We start from the raw sequence: 15,476 nt of genomic DNA on the forward strand, positions 1-15,476 counted from the left end.
CCTGGACCTGTCTGCTCTGTTTAACCCCGACCTGACCTCGGCTTGTCTAATGGATCTTCTCTCCTGCTCTCTGTGTATGACCTCGGCTATCCCTTTTGATTATGTCCGCTCCAATCCCCACCTGGCACCCGACCTTGGCTCGAACTGGTTATCCTGTGATCCTCTGCTCTCTGGAAGACCTGCATACCTCGCACAGGCGCCCCCTGCCTGCAGACCCCATCTCAGCGCATCAGCCTTGCTCCTGGGTGGACCACCAAACAAGCACTACCACAGGCGACCTGTGCTACTCTGGGCCTGACTCCTGCTGTCCCAGCTTCAAGGGAGTCTGGAGCCACAAGGGAAGCCCTCTCTCCATTGGCCTCTGTCACCAAGTACGTGATACCTCTCTTCTAAGGCCATTTGGTATTCTTATATCTATTTATGTAGGAGTATACTTTTTCATAATTCTCTGCATCAACCATTGAGGCACTGGTGGCCTAGAAAGAGCTGATAAGTCAACAAGCCTTTTCTCCCCCCTCTTACTGATGATGTTGCAGTTTAATAGTTAAAGCTTACTACTCATGACTGTAAAATTTGTTATATGTTGCTAATTGATTATTCTCATATTACCAGTGTTCTATTTTTATGTTAACTGGGGTGGTATCTTAAACCCATTATTCTTGTGGTCTACTATTTTGAACAAGATTAATATAGAGGCATTACTAATCTTGAATTATTCTTCTATACTGTTGAAATATGTCTGAACCCAGAGTGTCAGAGGTATCTGGAGGCTTACAAGGTCAGGGCAACCACTGGGGACGAACATTATCAAGCGGCTACACTTGCTTTTGTTTCTTTTTTTTAATCATCTTTGTTATAATTGTAAATGTTCCAGATGACTTTTTTCCGAGCATATTGTTACATACTTGCTTGATGTACTTTTAAATTTTTTTCATAGTTAAAAAAAGAATTTCTAAAAAAAAAACAAGGTATTTTTTTTTTTACTGAGGCCTCCTACCCATGCCAGATCTTACAAGAAAAATCTCCTGCACTTTGTTAAAACATCATCCTGCAAAATTTAGGGTGCTTTGTTGTTTTTTTAGACAGAGACTGGGTAGCAGTCTGGGATGAGTCAGCCTGGAGTTCACCTCAGGACAGGCTGGTCAGCTCTACAGGTCAGGGTTTCTGAAGCCCTCCCACTCTTCTGAAAACTCGGAGGGGTGGAGGCCCAGATCTACATGTTTGAAGGACCTTGGCCAATCCCAAGGCAGGAGGACGGGCCTGGTGACCAAGGACAACCTTTAAATTTGGGAGAGCCTAAGCAGCAGGGGCGTCAGGTGGAAGATGGACTGAGAGGAAGGCTGGAGTGTGGAGCCTGTGAGGGGGCCCCAGGGAGGGGAGCCTACCTACAGGCTGGTTGCTGGACAGAAGGATCTCTACTGTCCCTACCTCTGTCTCCTAGGGAGGACAACCTGTCATCTGGGAAGGGGCAAGCCCAGCAAAAGGCCTGAAAGCAGCTTCAACCCACCATGTTGCCTGGCCGTGCAGAGCTTAGGGGGCCCAAACAAATTCAGCGGTCCTCAAGAGGATGATGCTGTACTTGGTATCTTGTTGGAAAGATGGGGATGTCACCCTCTGTAGTGCAGAAGTTGGGGGGAAGTTAATTATATTACCAACCTTTTTCCCCATTTTTTTTTTACTTTACTGCAGCATTTTGGGCAGCGTGAATATATAAGAGATTCTTGCTTTGAAGTGCAAGGTCCACTTTAAAGCAAACCAGTGCTTTATCCATTCAGGGCAAAGGAACAGGATTTCTTTAAAGCAGTATTAAACGTAAAAGCAAACATGTATTATAGTGCAACTTACAGTGCCTTGAAAAAGTATTCATACCCCTTGAAATTTACCACATTTTGTCATGTTACATCCTCAAATCTAAATGTATTTTATTGGGAAAAATAGCTATATTTGCAAAATAGTTCAAGCTCTGTCAGATTGGATGGAGAGCGTCTGTGAACAGCAGTTTTCAAGTCTTGCCACAGATTCCAAGTTGGAATTAGGTCTGGACTTTGACTGGGCCATTCTAACACATGAATATTCTTTGATCTAAACCATTCCATTGTAGCTCTGGCTGTATGTTTAGGGTTGTTGTCCTGCTGGAAGGTGACCCTCCACCCCAGTCTCAAGTCTTTTGCAAACTCTAACAGGTTTTCTTGTAAGATTGCCCTGTATTTGGCTCCATCCACCTTCCCATCAACTCTGACCAGCTTCCCTGTCCCTGCTAAAGACAAGCATCCCCACAAAATGATGCTGCCACCACCACCACCATGTTTCACGGTGGGGATGGTGAGTCCAGGGTGATGTGCAGTGTTAGTTTTCCGCCACATATAGCGTTTTGCTTTTAGGCCAAAAAGGTCAATTTTGGACTCATCTGACCAGAGCACCTTCTTCCACATGTTTGCTGTGTCCCCCACATGGCTTCTCACAAAACCGCAAATTGGACTTCTTATGGCTTTCTTTCAACAATGGCTTTCTTCTGCCACTCTTCCATAAAGGCCAGATTTGTGGAGTGTACGACTAATAGTTGTCCTGTGGACAGATTCTCCCACCTGAACTGTGTGTCTCTACAGCTCCTCTAGAGTTACCATGGGCCTCTTGGCTGCTTTTCGGATTAATGCTCTCCTTGCCTGGCCTGCCAATTTAGGTGGACGGCCATGTTTTGGTAGGTTTGCAGTTGTGCTATACTCTTTCCATTTTATGGATGATGGACTGAACAGTGCTCCGTGAGATGTTCAAAGCTTGGGATAATTTTTTATAACCTAACCCTGCTTTAAACAACTTTATCCCTGACCTGTCTGGTGTGTTCCTTGGCCTTCGTCATGCTGTTTGTTCACTAATGTTCTCTAACAAACCTCTGAGGGCTTCACAGAACAGCTGTATTTATACTGAGATTAAATTACACACAGGTGGACTCTATTTACTAATTAGGTGACATCTGAAGGCAATTGGTTCCACTAGATTTTAGTTAGGGGTATCAGAGTAAAGGGGGCTGAATACAAATACACGCCACACTTTTCAGATATTTATTTGTAAAACATGTTTAAAACCTACTTTTTCAAGGCACTGTACCTATTTGTTTTCTTTCTTTCTTCTATTTTCATCTGGTGATCCTTCCAGTAAATTTGTTTTTAAACAGAACAAGCTGTCCTGCAAATGTGGCAGTTAGAAGGATGGGACAAAACCATTTACAACTGACAGGTATGCTTACAATGATCAGTTTTTATTGATTCATGTAAAGCCTTTATCCCAAAAACTACAAAACATTTGCTGCAACCCTGTATAAAGTGTTTGCAGGAGTTTGCTTTCAATTTGTTAGTGTATCCACATATGCTAGTACATCAAACACTCCCCTCCCCCAGACTGGCAATGCTGCTGTCTAAAGGTGCCCCCTGTGCTTTTTCATTCAGATTGGAAGCACTCGAATACAGTAGGTGTGTTACTGGCAAGACCAGGTGAAAACAAAGAGAAAAAAGCCTTTAAAATGAAAACTAATGCAGCCCCCACATCTAATGATTGATAAGCTGCAATATATTACATTTTTGGTTTAGGGTTTAATACTGCTTTAGTCCCTACATACCCAACTTTACATATTTTGTTTTTCCTTTCTAACTGGGTAAAGTTGGGTTAAGGCCCCGTACACATTATGTAGTGGGAACGAGTGTTCCCGCTACAGATTTTGCGTGTCAAATAGGGCTAGCCCATTCACTTGAATGGGTTGCCCTATGTGCAGTTGTCACCCGAAAAGAAGCTCTTGGTCCTTTTTGGGCAACTAGCTTCACATGATTTGCAAAAGCATGGTTGTGCCGCAGTTGCCTCATGACAGGATCGTGGCAGTATTGTATTGCATTTGCGGTGCCATTGAAGGATAATGGCACCCAAACATGCATTGTGCGCTTTGCAGCGATTGCCACCTGATCTGGAATCAACAGCAGAAACCTGTCAGGAAATGCAATACAAAATATCATAGTGATGTGCTCTATATATAGTAATATTTATTACTATTTAAAGAGGAAATCAACATAGTGGTCACCCCTTATTGTGTGAAACTGACAAATGAAAAAGTGCCATTGCATCTGAACAGTCTGGTTGCAATGCCTAGTTTCACCTATAGGTGTTGCTGCAGGCTAGCTTTAAAACTAGTGGACTCTCCAAAAAACGACAGAAACAAGGGTAACATTTTCCAATTTCTTTAAGAACGTCTTAAGGAGAGATAACCTGATCAATAGTCTAAAATCCCATTTTGCATATTTTAAGTAATCTGACTACCAAGGATAAAATGTTATTGAATATCTGTACGCTTCTATACTTTGTAAACTTTTAAGTTTGAAGTGAATTTGTTGAGACGCTTTCACAGTGTTGCAGAGCAGATTGAAGCTGCAGAAATCATGTAAAAATAATTCATCATGTGAAATATTAGCAGGTAAAAATGAATGGTTTGGCCTATTACCTAAAAAATGATGCATGGTAAAGAAACAGGCTAATTTACAGACACCCCCACTGCTTATACTCTTCAATTTGTTTTTTGTGCCTCAGTGTATTGCTGGAGAGAAGGTCAACTATCCTGGTACTCCAGGTTTGGAGGTGCATGTGCCTCTCTTAACATGGGGGGGGGGTGTCAGGGAGATAAATCTCAGCATTTTTGCACAAGCAAGAACATGCTTAGGGTGCATTAACAATTAATGACACTGCAAGAGCAACAAGTGTTTTTTGCATGGTTCATGTAAGCACAAAAAAATGCACAATTTCGCATAAGTCATGCTACACTAGTGTGACAGAGGTCTAACTGTGGTACAAGCCAACTTATTAAAATAAATAGGTGTAAATTTCTGCCATCACTTCCTGACATTACTCGCAAACTAAAAGAGACCATTCCAGCTCTTGTTGATGCAATACAGATGACCTGAAAGCTAGGGGATCAGCCTGTATCTTCTACTAGAGTGGTCCCCAGTCTAGGGTCCTATAGAAACCTTACTGGAGCACCTGCGTTTCCATGTCTTTCTTTAAGGAGACTGGAAACATCCAGAAAAGATGTTTATACCTCTCTAATGCTTATGAATCTTGAACCCATTTGATGAGAACTTGTTGAAAAGTAGCCTGCCCTCTCTGTGGAACTGCAAGTGTCCTGTCTTTACAAAGCATCCACCATTCCAATGGAGGATGCACTTGTCCTCAAGAATACCATTGATATGCAGTTGAAAGTCATCTGTAGAGCCCTGTTCTCTCTGGCAGACCATGCTCTGCATCTAGTTTTCCACCTAAATTTTTCAAACTATGACTGACTGGTCTAAGGCTATTACAAGGGATCTGATCACTATGGTGGTTGATCCCTTGGTCATAGAATGTTTGGAACAAATGGCTATAGCTCTAAACTACAGCACTTAAGGGCTGCTGGGGGTTTCCTACATAGGTTTCCTGTCAGTTCAGGAGAACACATTGACTAAAGTGTGGGAACCCACATTTGGGTGTGCAGAATCCACATTTGAGAAACACTTACTCCATATGGCCTTCGAGGGAGAACAACTCTTAACGTCTACCCTGTCAATATATTTAAGGTGCAGCTAAAGGTGGCAAGAACACCAATCTCTCACAGTCATAAAAGCCAAGGGTTTAGTCTAGGATAGCTCATCCTTTGCAGGAGGTCAAGAAAAGTCCCAATGATGGACACCCAGACTACCTGCTACCGAGGGAACAGTTGACCAAGGTTCTGAACGACAAAGTAGCCCTGACTTGCAGAGGTTCAAAAGGATCCTGACCCTTCAGAAATCAGCTCTGTATATTCTGAATATGACTTTTCATGTGGAGTATCTGGGTCTAGTACTAGACATAGCTCAAGAAAGAGGTTTTCTTACCCAGGAAAAACTCCAAGCTCTCTGCTTTCAGACTCAGACTCTGCAGTCCAGGAATTGTGCCACTCTTTGTTTCTGAATGAGAGTCCAAGAGTTAATGGTAGCCTCCTTCAAGGCATTCCAAGTTTTTGCCATCATAGGAAAAGCTGGTCCAATCCTTGGACATCCAGTTATTATGGCCCTGAGGATAAGGTTGTCCATGGCTTGATGGCTCAGGAATCTGGCTTTGGTGCAAGGGAATTCAATCCTTTCAATCCTTTGGGATATCCTCATGATGAAAGCCAGCCTGTTGGGCCGGGGAGGAGTCCTGGATATCCTGCCAGTACAGGGGACTTGGATGTCAGAAGACTCCTGTCTCCTGGTTAATATTATAAGACTTTGCAGTACAGTGGACAATGTCCTGGGCAAAAGTTCCTGCTACCACCTTGTCCACCCAGGTGTGGTCAATAGGCAGGCAGTCTTCCCCACTGCCATTGTCTAAACCTGTGGAGTGGTCCCTACAGTTTTGTTGTCTTAGGGTGCTTGTTTGCTTGGCTTACTTTTTTTCTTTTTTTTTTCTTTTGTCCAAACCTCCTGCAGTTGGCAGTATAACACCACAGTTAATGACTTCCTGCATCCTTCAAAAGGATTTTATGGTGAATACAAAAATCCTGTTTTCCCTTTCTTTCTGCTACTTACATGGCATAAGATATTGTAGTAAAGTGTATATAAGCATTTAAAAAATTAACATACTTTTGCTGATAATAGGTAGAATATGAGCAGCCAATAACTATAGAAGGAAAACCAGTGTCTTTGCTTCTGACATCTAGAGGCACAGACTGTCTCTTGTCTATTGAAAAACCCACCACTGCCTCTATATGAACTGATAACAAAACCTTTCAAACTAAACTGTATATAGCTATCTACGAGTCTGCAGTAAATGCTGAGAAATGTTGAATTGCCAGAATATGATTCTTACAATGTATGCAATATTGCTGTTAGCATAGCAGGGTTTCATTGGTCAACATGAATAAATACATAGGTGGTCCATATAGTGAATTTGGTGTAGAATTATTCACTTTAAGGTCATCATAGAGAACAAGGGGGCACTCTATGTCTGGAGGAAAAGAGATTAATCTCCAAAAACAGAGATGCTTTTTCACAGTAAGAACTGTGAAAATATGGAATAAACTCCCTTAAGAGTTAACCAGTTCAATAGTTTGCTTTATAAAGGCCTGGATTCTTTCTTAGATACACAGAATATAACTGGATGCTAATATTTATAGGTGAAGTTGATCCAGGGAATATCCGATTGCCTCTGGGGGATCAGGAAGGAATTTTTTTCCCCTGCTGGAGCAAATTGAATCATGCTTTGTTGGGGTTTTTAGCCTTCCTCTGGATCAACTGTGGGTATAGGATTGTGAATATGGGATGGTATCATTTTTTTTTTCCTTTTTATTGGTGTAACTAGTTGGACATGTGTCTTTTTTTCAGCCAGACTAACTATGTAATTGGTCGTATTATTCAATCATTATTTGTTTTAACTTTTTTATTTGTCTGATGGCGTGTAAAACATTTTATGTCATGGCTTCAAATATTGTTAACAAAATCATCTGGCTGATGGCCTAAACACAGGTTCACTTTAAAGTCAAAAAACTCATGAATTAATCTACACACTTAAAACCATCGCCTCAGTCTCATACTTACCTCAGTACCGCATCTGTGATTTTAGTGTAGATTAGTTTAGAGTAGTTAGGGAGGATGGGTTAATGTCAGTTTTATCAATACTGCAGAAAGACTGGGTTTACATATATCCACTTACATTGTCATGCATTTTCCTTGTGTTTCGTTTATGTTCTTTAACGTGCAATTTTAGTGCATTTTACATACCTTTTTTAAGCGTTTTATAGGCGTTTACAGACGTCATCGGGCCTGAAAAACGAAGATAAATGCATCTGATATCAGACATGTCACATTTATCACATAAAAACGCATATGTGTAAACGAGATCTTAAACTGATTAGAACAGTTCTCACCTGAAGGAGCTCACACTTCATTGTCCTTACTGTAGCCACACATGGATCAGTTTTTAGTGGCAGACAATTAAATTACCGGTAGAAACAACATAGAGCCCATGCAAACTTGGAAAAAACGTACAAACCTCCTACATATGGGGATTCTGAGTATACCAATTTTAGTAAATCTCCCCATAGAGTCTTCAAGGAACTGTTTTTTATGTTTGTGTGCCTTTCATATAATTGATATCCTTGAACTATCTCCAAGAGTAGTTTTTGCTATTTTAGAGTCAGTGGGGCTGTTTTTTTTAAATTACCTTTTGCTACCCTGGCAGTAAGCATGTTTCACGGCAGTAATGGACCGTTAATCCTTCATGAATATAAATGAATATTCATATCTGCCCAGATGACATTTTCATGCAGACACATTAAAAGGTGAATACCGAATTTATAATGCACAATCAGTGAAACGCCTGTTTAATTATATGCTGCATGTAGGTGATACCTACTGGTAATAAGGGTATTCACAGGCAAGAGATAACCTTTGCCCAATCTACCCAATTACAGTTGGGTCAGGGAACAATTTATTGTCCAGGGGAAAACTGCAAGGCATCCCTTGGCTTCTTAGAACTCAAAAAATAAAGGAAATTGATCACTTGAAATGGACCTTACCAAGATGAACGTTATTCCTTTACCTTTAAGTCATACACTCCATGCATCTTACTGCACACAGCAACACTATAATTCTCAGAAAAGCCTCCCAGGAGGACAAAAATTGCTTCAGTTAATTTAACAAAAGTGATTTCTAAAATTTGTTGTTGGGCTGTTTCTGGACACTGTTATTGTTATATGAACCCTAAAGAAATGGAAGCCAAAATTTACAATTAAAAAAGTTTGAAAGCAGAGAGTTGTTCTCATTATTTATTTTGTTTATTATTATAGGCAAGTGTGGTGCTAGATTATTTTGCGCCATAGGCAAGACCAGATACTTGCACCCCCCCACCCAAAAAAAAACCCCTTCACATTTTTTCCCATAAGTCTATTAAAAACCATCAACATCAGCGGCAGCAATCATCAGAGTATGCCATCTCTGTATGTGGGAGACAAGAAAAAGACAGAAGGAGGCACCAGTATTAAAAGACCAATTTAATAAGCAAGCGGTATTAAACACTCACAAGAAATAAAATGTTGCTTATCATCAATAATGGTCACCATCAGTCCTTCCCATCCTAAGGATCAGCCAGTGTGGGTGAGCAGTGGATGGAGAGAGATGCCAGGATGCCTCCGGACAGCTGGAAGTGCCTGAGCCGGCTTGGAAGATGCACGAGGCGGATGTGAATTCACTGGGGGAAAAACAGGTTACATGCTTGGAGCTCTCTGCTCTTTCGAGAGGACTGGAAGCACACTGCTGTATCCCACTACTTATTGGCACAGCAGTGGCTAGGCAGACTACAGGTACCAGCATGACATTTTTTGCAACAATTCAATTAAAGTAGAAAAAGCAAAGTGAACATAAAACCAAAGGTAAAAAAACACGCTATGTGATACAATTCTCAGCAAGCAGGAGAGTAGCGAACCCAGCGGCTGTGACTGTGCCCTAGGCGGCTGCCTAGTTTGCCTAGTAGTAGCAGCAGCCCTGATTATAGGCACTATTGCAATATTCATCAACCTGTTTGGTGCCCTTGGGTCCTCAGCGCTTTACTCCTTCTCTGTCCTCTTGCTGTCATCCTAAGTAAATCACTATTGCTTCCTGGGTTGTTGTCCCCTGATGTTGCTGAGCCAGATCTTGTGCTCATGTGAAAGGAGATCTGGTGCTGTCTATAGCTGATTGTATACTAGTTTTAGAATAGAATTTTGTTTAAATTTTTTTGTTTTCTAATAATTGGGGGGGTATCAATCCAACATTTGTTTTTTTCTAATACTGTATTTGGTTTTCTTTGGATAAAGTCCAATCATTCCAAAGTCGAATGGTAAAAAGCAAACCACAAGTGCTTTCCTTCAACATTTGTAAATCTGTTGAATGTGATGAAAATTTCTGTACAAATTTTCATGCAAATGTTTGTTACAAAATTTCCTAGTGTATGGACAGTTTATGAAGAAGCACATAATACAGCATGAAGGGAGCACAGTCTCCTGTTGTGACATTGTTTACCCAAAGGGCTGCAGAAAGGCTCTAGTTGTGTTACTGTTAATTTTACTCTCAAATAATGAAAGAGGTATGAATATGAAGGTAAATATCTGCAAGGTCAATTTTATAGATCATTGCTATCTTAACAACACATTGAGTTTCTTTCTCAGGTATTATGTGTGACAAAGAAACTGAATGTGTCTTACAACAAAGGGTATCACCTAAAAGTCAAACTTAAGGTGTATTCTTTTTTTCCCTTTGAAAGTTTGCTGCTGGCCCTTTATTTGGAGAGCACTTTTAGCTTTCAATGCAGATCACTATTCACCTATGCATTAAGCAGGCAAAGAATGTGTAAGCTGAACTGGTCACAATGCAATCAGATCTTCTGTTGGATGCAAACACTAAACTGCCCTCCAGCCTGCTGAGTAGCCTGAATGCTCCATATATTTATCTCCGTCCCCTTTTCCAAGGGCAGAGAAAGGCAATTTAATTAGCAGGCAATCCCCTTGGTTTGCCTGAAACAAAAAGGCAGCTCTTCCAACAATGCAAGCCTAACAGAGATACCTCTTAACTCCCCAGTAGATGGCAGATATGGAGCTGCCATTTGTTTTGAATGCTGGGAGGGGGTAGGCAACAGAAAGAACGCCGAATTTCAAAGTGTTTCACCTTTCTGAGCCTTTCCTCCACCTTTTCCAAAGCACACATCCATTTACATGAAACACGGTTTCCCTGGGAGGTCCTGGGTAAAGCTAGAGCATCTTATCTCTATGGCTCAGGTTACAAGGACTTGCATTTTTCTTCCTCTGTTTGTTAGAGGCACCCCCTATTGGCCTTTCAGCACTGTTATCCTTCTTGCAGAAGACCTCCTATCACTGGGTTCACACAATCTTGCCATCCTTTTGGCTGGTGACAAGAGTACAAACAAACAAATAGCCTTGGTTCACAGTATGGAGGGCCTGCAGCATAGAAGATCTGTGCAGTTAGTGACACATTAATCCTTTATCTGACCTATTTCAATTCCAGGTATCTGTGTTTTTAAATCGTGTAGAAGAAAAGGTTGAGGAAATAAACTTATCAGATTCACATCAGAATTGTAATTTCTGTTAACTCCTAAAAAGGAAACTTTAGGGTTATTTGTACGTTAGCTTTACAGTAATAGTTGATGTAACTGCTACACTATTAAATGTTTGCTGTTCCATTCATGTATTACATATACAGATTTGTGGCTATATGTTATTCACTGCAATCAGCCTCACAATCAAAAATTGTTGAGATAAAACTTTCCAGTGTTTTCAGTATATTTAAAAGATAAGTGCGCTCATAATGCAAGACCCTGGACTCCACGACCACCATGCTGGGAGCACACCTTAACAAGACCACATTTCTTTTCTATGGATAAAGTGTCGTTTACACAACCAGGCTGCTTCAGTGTTGGTGCTGAGTTTCTCAGTTCTAGAGCATCAGGACCGGGGGTCCAGCAAAAGAGAATAACGTCTTCACCCAACGCATGACCCACTTTAAATGCTGGAATGCCCATTATTCTATACAGTATGTCCAGACTAATTGCATGTGCTACATTTTTAAAGCTTTGAAGAATGTAGGAAAAGAAAAATGCTGTAATGACCCAAGGCAGAGTAAATTGAACTTTACCTACCATGAGAAAGTAGGGGGCCTTGTCATATAAGTGCATTTATCCTCTAAGAGGGAAACCTTCCATAGAAGAGAATCACATGACAAGAGGCTACAGTCCCAGTCTGAGTTTCACTCTGTTTAAAGTGCTTCAAATACTTTGTATTTAGTCTAACTGTGTTTTATTGAGCAGTGTCTCTATGACCTTGGAATTGTTGCAGTATTCCCTGGATAACATTTGAGGCTCATGATTGTTTTTACATGTTGCTTTCTAAGTTTGTTCAGAGCTGGTTGTGAAAATAAGTGTGCCCCTTTATTCCCTTTAAGGCTACTGGGTCATTCTAAATATTGTATCTTCTGGCTGGCTTTAAAATTACTTGGAAAATATGATATATCATGAAGGAAACTCTAAGCCAAAGAATGGCATGCCTGTGCTCCCTTTAACCTCCCTAGCTGTATGATTATGTCCATATTTCTGTGCTGAAAGCGGTACATTTTTTTGCATGGAATTTTTTTTTTATTGTAGGCCTGTAATTGTTAGGAAAAACTCACTGAAATCTGTCCGAACAAGAGTCTAGTAAACATTCCGGGTAGGATAAAACTTGAAACACAAAATCATAAACTATCATTTAATAAATAATCATAAAAAATAATATAATAATAAATTTAATTCAATAATATAATCAAACCAAAAACACTGAAATTTGAAATATAGCGCCAAGTTCGCACATCACTGAGCAAAGTCGTAGAATTGTTTTCAGTGTCTGATGACGAATTTCCCCACAAATCATTATCACTCAATTCTGCAAGTGGTTCTAATTTACTATCGCTGTTCTCTAGCTAGTTTAAAACCGCTTTTGACCTAAAGCGACGCTTTTTGGACGCCATGGACTTTTCTAACTTTCCAGGCAGAAAGAACAGTCAAAATGCAGGCAGGGCACAGGACAAAGCAGTAGGGACAAAATGTAGGTAAAATGGTTTGAAACAGTAATATTTTTACATTTTTAAATTTGCCGCCGGTTCCGGCCCCCCTACATCCCGACGCTCACAGGGACTGGAACACAGAAGCCGGATGCCGGCATCAGCCAGAGGAGATGGCTGGGGATGCTGCAGGGGACGCATCGCGGGAGCGAAGGACAAGGTAAGCGCTGCAGGGAATCCTTGGGCAAGCCCGAGTGTAGCTCAGGGTTACTGCTTTTGGTACTGAAATTTTACCCCGAGCTACACTCGGAAATACCGCTAGGGAGGTTAATTTATTTTGGGTAGGTAGCCTATAAATAATCATGGCTAAAATAACCAATTCGTAGGAGGAATCAACCAGTGACTTAGCCCATTCGCCCAGGTAACTGGTTAATTTGATCATATGACAGTCAACTGACTATAATTACCAGTGAAAAGGATTCATGGGTGTGCTATTCATTTAATAAAGCTTATATAAAAGTGTCACCTTAAATTAGCCATATAAGATTAGATTGTTCAGCCCCATTCAACTTGATTCCCCCATTGACAATAAACAGCATAGATGGAGGAATGTCCTCTGTCTGCTATTGTATTACCTACCGACTATTGAATACCCGCCTGCATCTGATAGGACTAATGTAGCCTTGAATATAATGTCTCATATTGCGTTGTGTATTGGTTTCCTTATCTCCATTTTTGGAGATATCAAAAAGAAGTGCCTACAAAATTCAGCATTGGCATGTACTACTGATATCTGCAGCTTTGCAAACAGGAAGTAGAACACAGAAAACTACACATAGGTAAAGTGTGATATTGCTGTAGTGAGCATTCCAGGAATGAAGATGTAACTGAAAAAAATATGTATATTATTAATAAAGCACTTTTTTGTAGCATATTTTTTTTACATATGAAGCGCTTGTGCTTGGCCATGTGATACAGTCCCTCTCTCCCCCCCCAGCACTGCATTTACCATTAACCAGGCTATGGAAGTTTCTAAAGAAAAAGTTAATTTTTAGTGGACTGTGAGAATTAAACAGTCAGGCTTGTGAACAACAAGCCCTAATGTAGAGCTTACCTAAATGCATAACAGCTAATGTGCCACCACCCAGCTGGAACCATGACACTGTCCTGTGGTGCATGGATTACAGGCTCCCTGGCAAATCAGGAGGCAAGTTGCTTCTGATCTGTAAACCTGATGTCACTGCAATCCAGCCTTTGCCCGAATGGACAGAAACTCAGAAGAACTAAGTACTGTGCCAAGCTAGGAATGACAGCAGGGCTGCAATGCATTTAGATAGGAGATACAGTATGGCTAATTTTTGCACATGGCTGCACCTGTTTAATACAAAATTTCCATGAAAAATTTATTTTTCTATTATGGCTTTAAGCAGCCTACAGACAAAGGTTAACATTTACCCCATATGGATGTTTTTGCTGGGACTGGATGACCAATCTTAAGCCGGCCTTACATGGATAGAAATGTAGTCGGTTCAGCAGGGACCAGCTGAATTTTGATCCATGTATAGGCACTGTGGTTGTACAGAAGTTGATCAACTCCCTGTCAGCTTTTTCCCACTTGATCAGTGCCACGGGCTATAGCTGGCAGCGCTGATCAATGTATTCTGATAGGGGGAAGTCTCCCCACTGTCAAAATAGCTCAGTGGGAAGGATTCCCCCATCCACCTTGAATGTATAGATGGGGGAATTTAGTAAATGTTTTTGTTGGCCATGGGATGCTTTAAAGTAGATCTAAACTCAGTTGGTAAAATCTCAAAAAAATGGTTAATGGTTCACCATTGTCACCATGTAAGAAAACTGGTTCAGTGCAATACTGTTCCTCCAACGCTGGATCCCAAATGAAACTTAACCTGCAATGCACACCTAAACCCCCATAAAGACTTTTCCATCACAGCCCTCCTGTTGTGCTAAATTGAATCTGAAAAATAAAAAAAGATTTCCATTCTTGCCTAATACTCAGTCCATTCTCAATCTGGCTTCAGCCTCAGGTCCAAGGTGAAGCCAATGCTGGAAGGTTTGGTTAGTTCTGACAAGTCAATAACTGGCTATGCCAGAACACAGATTCTGGTTCAGGCAGGACATATGGCGAGCAATTTTAGCTGCACCCAGGACACATAACCAGAAGGAGCATGGACTGGATGTTAGGTAATTTTTTATGTTCTTTCTTTTGGAAGAATCTGAAATTTGTACCTGCAGCAAAAACAAGGCATCTAAAACTCTTGAGTTGTACTATATAGTGGACAATGTAAAATTGGTGGATATTGGAATGAAAATTCATGTACATTCTGTTGTTTACTTTAGCATCATTGCAAATGACAAGGGACCATGCTCTCCACTTGGAGGAACAGTTGGGAGCAGGGGCGGACTGACCATTTGGAAACTTGGGCACTGCCCGAGGGCCCGGGGTCAGTAGGGGGCCCCATAAGATGCCCCTGGTACCTTTTTCATAGGCTTTTTTGAGTTTGGGCAAGGACACAGGGGCCCCATGATCTCCTATTGCCCAGGGGCCCCATTAGTTGTCAGTCCACCCCTGGTTGGGAGTTAGGAGAGCCTGGCATTTTCGGATGCCTTTTTTTAAACTCATGCAGGCTACTACATTGGGTGTCTTCTGCTTTTGATTAACATATGCTAGTTTGCTTATTATAGTAAAAAATCGTAAACTGCAAGACATTGTTTGCTTAATATGTTACACTTTTCCTAAAAAGAAAAACTTTGTAATGGTTTTGCAAGTTTTATCTTTTGGAAATGAGCTAGTGATAGGAAGTGATCAGCCTATTTACTATGAATACTAATTACAGGATCACATTTAGGAAGTTTTAAACTGCAAATCCTCAACCTTTGCATCCCTCTACAAAAGCACTGTGA

The 15,476-nt window shown here is 40.9% G+C and overlaps 1 long non-coding RNA gene across 2 annotated transcripts in view; it reads right to left on the bottom strand.

The window, feature by feature from the left end:
• LOC149469522 (uncharacterized) overlaps positions 1-15,476 on the bottom strand; it is a 141,114-nt gene that overhangs the window by 109,520 nt on the left and 16,118 nt on the right. For both annotated transcript variants that reach the window (XR_016311558.1, XR_016311559.1), the window contains exons 4-5: positions 9,052-9,219; positions 7,752-7,793 (exon numbers count right to left, since the gene is read on the bottom strand). This is a non-coding gene — a long non-coding RNA (uncharacterized LOC149469522). The remainder of the gene's footprint in view (positions 1-7,751; positions 7,794-9,051; positions 9,220-15,476) is intronic.

Source organism: Staurois parvus, unplaced genomic scaffold (genome assembly GCF_062004578.1).
Source record: "Staurois parvus isolate SC_StPar_1 unplaced genomic scaffold, SC_StPar_1.0 ptg000068l, whole genome shotgun sequence".
Taxonomy (NCBI): Eukaryota; Metazoa; Chordata; class Amphibia; order Anura; family Ranidae; genus Staurois; species Staurois parvus.